Consider the following 6,347-nt stretch of genomic DNA (forward strand, 5'->3'; position numbering starts at 1 on the left):
CCTTTGTAACTAGCTCTTGCATTGTTTTAGGGGCACGAAGACATAACAACTCCGAATGCCTTTTTCTTGTAGTTGTGTAATTCCCCAGCATTTTGAAAGCGTGCGCGTAGTAGTAAGAGCCATTCACTTTTTGCAGCCCCCGCTGGGTTTCCACGTGTCACGTTGATAGACGGTTGCTTCTGTCATTGTGCCAAACGTGAATATACAATTCGAATGTAAATTGCTTTGGCAAGAGCAGGCAGCAGTGGTGCTGGCGGGTCGGACTCGTTGGACAGTGCACACAAACTGTTTCTTCGTTTTTCTTTCTCAGGATCGCTATTTAAGCACCTCGGCACGAAGGCCGAAGCCTCAGTTCACCGCTGCAAGTTCATCACCAGTGCCTCCCAAATGAATACCTACCGAGGGCTGAAGATTTGATTTGCCACGAGCATCCATAAACCATACCAGGTGCATAGACATTGAACTGCGAGCGATAAAATGTGCGGTCTCCATTGATCTCGTCGCAAACAGGCAGCAGTGGTTGCGGCGAGTCAGACTGGTTGGACAGTGCCCTGAAACTGGGCCTTTGTTCCTTCCCAGGTTAGTGCATACCTTTAACCCAAACTGTTTTCTTTCCCCTTGTGTTTACGTTGCATCTGCGGCTGCAGTGGTACTTGTGTTGCATTGTCTGCGCTGGCGCAATCCTGGGGCTAGTTATTTCTGTATGTCAGTTTTCATTACACTATGTCGAACAAAGACCCCTGCTCAACCTGCAGAAAGGTCATTGCGCCTGGAACGTCAGGCTTTGTTCGTTTCAAGTGCCTAGGTCATTTTCACAGGGGTGACAGTAGTGGTGTTACCGCAAGACGTTAAGGACTATGTAAAGTGCGCAAACAGAGTCTTGTGAATGTGCAATATGCCAGAAAAAATGATGTAAGAACGCGGTCAAAGAAACGCTCAACGATTTTGGCATCTAAGTGAGTTTAATAAGCAGAAAACATGACAGTCTGAAGCCTGTTGAAGAGACAGCACCGAACATTGAAGCCTCGGTTAAATTGCTCTCTGACAAATTTGACGAAGTCTTCAGCACACATATGCGACGTGCTGCAGATATAGATGGCCTAAGGATACGCCTGGCTAGAATTGAGAAGCGACACCATCACAAGACCCTCTCAGTGCTTCAGCAAGAAATAAATTATCTTCTATTGCGACGCATTATAATCAATTTAGAATTTTTAAATATTCCTGTAGCTCCAAGTAGAACTTTCATGCCAAATTTCAATGAGATTGCTGACGCTCTGAACCCTCGTGGATTGACTGAACATGACCTTGCCTCACTCCACAGATTACCGTCTAAATCAAATTATATCCATAAGGTAAGCTTCATCAAAAAACAGGAGGAACATGGTTTGAGGGCCGAGAGAAACCGTGATACAGCTAAGATCATGGTTTAGTTATGGAGAATCTTACAAAGCGAAGCAGAACTCTTATATCAGTGGCTCGCATGTACACCAGAACCATAGGTTTCTACATTGCGTGGCATGGGAGTGCCGGATCCTAGTTCGTAGGAACAATGGTAGGCCTGTTTAAACGTGAAGTTGATCGAAGATATTCGTAGGATTCGCGCATAGCCAGACTATGCCTACCACTACAGGCAACGAAACCTCACTTCGCAATGTATAGTTTGTACTGCCAGCCAGAATACCTTGTGTCTGCGCTGGCATTTATCCGCAACGCTTCGAAATGTGTTCACCTAACCTTCAACGTGCTGCCAATAAGGCACATGAACTTGACCGCTTGTTTGCGCATTTCAACTTTGATTGTTATATTGTCATGTTCACAGTAATCTGCTGTATTCACAACCTATCCGTTATATATTTTCCTTCATATTATATAATTTATTTAAACAGAACCTGAAGACGGTGGTGTAGGGGTTCCGCTGTTATTAGACAAAAAAAAAATATCACAGGTGAGCTCATCGCTAACTTCACTGTTATTTCCAATGATTACGAAGTTCTTGCCGTTAAAACAAAGCATTTAATTATTAGTACCATATACCGAACACCTGGTTAAAATTGTGCTGCTTTTCGACCTTATCTAGAAACCTCGATTAGCTATGGTCCCCACTAATCGCTGTGACGTTGTGCTAGGCGGGAATTTCAATGTTCGTATGCTTCCATACACACCAAGCTCGTGCGCTCTGCAGTCTTTTGTCCCACCTTATGAGTTTGCAAATGTCATAAGTGAAACCACTAGAAATAAATCAAATTCTGGGATTCAAATATCTTCTAATAACTAGATTGGGAACTGCTGTCTCTTTTTCTGGCACCATCTTCACGGGAATTAGCTACGATCTAATCAAATTCATGTTCTTAGACATATCATTCCGAATTTATGAAATTCCATAAATTCGATAAGCGTTAAGTGCGAAAAATAGCGCCACAAACCTTAGCGAGTTCGCGTAAAGATTGCTGGGGCTGACTGGCACTGGATTTATGCGAATTCTGATCCCGAGAATGCCTGCAGCTGCTTTATGCACGTGTTCTAAGCTTTATGAACCATATGTTTCCTATCCGTATGAAGCCGGAAATAGAAAAACAGGAAACCATTGATCATTAAGAAACGGCTTCGCAATATATCAGAAAGAAATTACCTGTTTAATATTTTACTGCTACCATGAATAATAGCCCACAGCATGAATCCAAAACAAACTCAAACAAATTTCAGAAAGAATTAAGAAAGCGAAGATATATAAACTTCTCTTCCTATGAGGGGCAAACGGATCCTAAATGGAACGCTATAAGGAGCTAATAGGTCGAGGTGGTTCATTTGCGATTCTTTGCGCATTAATTCCGAATAAGGAAGTAATCAGTAACATTGCACTCGAGAATGTCTTTAACGAATATTTTGTCAACATTTTGTATTGACATGGTCGCTCAGATAACTATGAACACATCAAGGACCGAAATAATAGCAGTAAGTTTATTTCCCCTGTTACTATCAGAGAAATGATAAATGTTTTTAGCAACTTGAAGAACAACTAAACACGTGACACAGGCAATATATAGATGGGGCGAGTAAAACACGTTTTTCTGGCTACAGCGCGCGCTCCCATTTTTACGTTTACTCTTGCCTTACATAAAGCCCCCTTCCCCGTGGTACGCAGCTTGCGAAAGGTATTCCGGTATGCAAAGAAGGATATAAAAACAAGCTTGGCAATTATCCCCCTATGCTCACACTCCCTGTTCTTGGAAACAGATTTTTAATAAAATTCTGACCCAACTTTCGGTCGTTGAAGTTAAACACCGCATTATCACTTATGCACAGTATAAATACTTCGCCTCATGTTCCACAGAACCAGCACTCATAAGCCAAAACGAATTCATTTTGCATTCGATAGAAAACAAACATATTGTTTTGAGTTCGTTTATTCACTTCAATAAAGCCCTTAACTGTCTTTCACACGAACTGTTATTTCAAAACTAGAGGCATATGGCTTCAGCGGACACACGCTATCGCTACCGCGATAGTACGTAAGCCAACGTAAACAGCATGCCAAAATAAACAGTGCTTTTCCCACCTGGTCTTTCCACCTAATTTTTCGTCCACCTGATCTATCAAGTGGACTAAAAATAACTTTACAGGTTAAGACTTTAGTCAACGAAGTCCTAATGGAAATTCAGGAAATTTCCCAAGAAGAATAGATTAACAATTAACGTCTCTAAAATCAATACGATTTTCTTTTTTTTTCATGCAAACAACAAACCAGTTGACGATAACAGGTAAATACTTTATGATTACAAATCAACGAAGGCAGTTAATGAATTCTTCTCCTAATGTGTTATATTTTGTAGTGGAGTGTCCTGGTACCATTACATTCAGTATATAACTGGAAAGTTCTCATCTGCTCTTGGGGCTTTGTGGCAGCTTCAACACATAGAGTTCTAACTATAAAGCTATTCATCTGTAATACCTTATTCTATTATGATACTAATTATTGTCACCGCGTCTTGGGAACAACTACCTCTACTAAAAAGGCAGTAATATATACACCAGTTGCAAAAGATAGCTATAATGGCTACCTATAATCCGCCTTTACAAATGAGCACCCAGTCGTTCTTTTGACATGTACGAATTGTGAACATATTTCTCACATATATCAAAATGCATTTCAGAGTAGCCAAACAACACTATTACGACATGCGTTGATAACGCAAATATCAATAATTCACGCAATGCGGATACTAGGAACAAGTGCCATATGCAATACGCATGAACAAAATACAGCAAGCGAAGGTAATCCTAGACTCTTCCAGGCTACTCAACAAAATGCTGGCCGCAAATTCATGAAAAGAAGGCACCACACTTGATAACTTCATTGACGCTTTCTTGGCATCATGAAAAAATATATTCATATTCTCATTTATTACTTTCTTGCTTAATTCTGTACCCAGTCCTTCCTTTATTCTTGTTCCACCGATCATTGTGATTGTCTTTGATATGATCATCTTAAATGAAGCTCTAGCATACTATTATTTTCTGCTTTGAAGAATGGTTAGTGGGATTCTAGCCATGCTGACAATTTCAGCTCGACGTCAAAACTAAGTGCACTAATGTTCGTTTGATGTTGAACAAACATTGATTTGGTATTTTTTTTTAATCAGGCAATGTCAGTATACAGTCAGACGATATGGTCACAGCGGATTCAACATATATGTAGCAGCATTAGCATACTGAAGACCATGCAATAGGAACGTGTTTATGCGTTAGACCTTGTATTTTTTAGTGAATGCGAAGAAACGTGGTGCCACTACTAAGAATAATGGGCAAAAGTGCAGGTTCTCTGATTTTATGAGTTGCGTGATCATTCTTCCATGAAAAACTTTGCCGAGGAAAATTCCTTCTTGCCAATGAATTGAAATTTCTTGATACTGATTTTAGTAGGGCTTGACCCAGTACTTCGTGGACTTCAGATGAGTGCATCACATGATACTCGTTTGTATTCGAGTGTGCGATTGTATTATCAATGTAGACTTTGCCCAACTTTCCTTTACAATGTACTAAAATATAACTCCATCACTTTCTAAAACCAGGTTCCAGAATTTTTCGATCCTTTCCAGTGCTGCTGTTAACCTTGTCCACATATTTTTCATTTATGAAGCTGGTTGATGCACCAGTGTCTTCATGTGCTGTTACTTTTCGGACATTTACAAGCATGGCAGTCAAAAGAATGTTAGTCCTAACAATAAGTTCACTCTCATTTAGTGTTATCGCTTGATCACCATTGCACTTTGACTTTTTAGCTAATGCTTCGCATGTAGTCAAGCTCCTTTCCAAAAATACGGGTCGCAATAATGCATCTTTGTTGGCTTACTATTCACCATCCTCTCCACCACTGTTTCTCTCCTTTTGTCTTTGGCAGACGGTTTCAGGAAGGCAGAAGGACCGAAGGAAGTCGGGTCGTGGCGACGTGCGTGTGCTACTGAAACCAAGGAAGCGCCGCTACGTTTCTTGAGATGTAACAATCCATCTGATCGCTTGTGACTGCCTGTGCCGTGAACGCTTGTGCATGTGTGCGTGTGTACATACTGTGAAGTTCAGCGTGCACTGAACTTCTGGCCTCTCTTTCCACTCAAGTTTAGGTGTTATTCCCCCCTTCCTCAGTTCAGGGTAGCTAGCCAAGAACATGGTTAACATATTTGCCTTTCCCATATCACTTCTATCTACCTCTCTATTTAGCTCTCTCTTGGGAGAGCCAGCCCTAAAGAAGTGCATCTTCCCATCTTTCTTGGCGTAATAACTATGAGAAAAAACACATGGTCACTGAATTCAATTCCCGCTCTTTTAGGAGATGCAGCCCATCTATCCTCTCTGGATGTGTACATGACAGGTGTGACTTCTGGTAGCCCGGACATTTCATGCAAAGTAACGTGCAGCTTACCTACACATAAATTCTATGTTACTTTCTGTTGTGGTTGCAGTCGTTGTTTAATTGTTTGATTGATTGACAGTTTGTTTGTTTGTTTTTGGGCCTACGAAGAGAGTAACCTGCGCCTAATAACTTAAGCAACCCCCAATTTCATTAAACAGGAACTTTGGCTCTTGCGATAGGAGTTCCTTTTCGCACTGTTTTGCTAATGTCACTTAAACGACATTCAACTGTAGAGGAGCTGACACTTTATTGTTCTTTTTATTCTTGCTTCGGTAACTTGATATTTTGGTTTCACCAGCGCTAACAGGACCTAACTTTCCATTTTTCTACATAACCCTAAAGAAAAAAGTAAGAAGTCAGAAATACTTACCGTGGTCTTATTATCACGGAGTCCAGATGCAAGCATGCAATGTTTTCATGTTCTAATGCAACATAC

The sequence above is a fragment of the Dermacentor variabilis genome, chromosome 5 (assembly GCF_050947875.1).
Source record: "Dermacentor variabilis isolate Ectoservices chromosome 5, ASM5094787v1, whole genome shotgun sequence".
NCBI lineage: Eukaryota > Metazoa > Arthropoda > Arachnida > Ixodida > Ixodidae > Dermacentor > Dermacentor variabilis.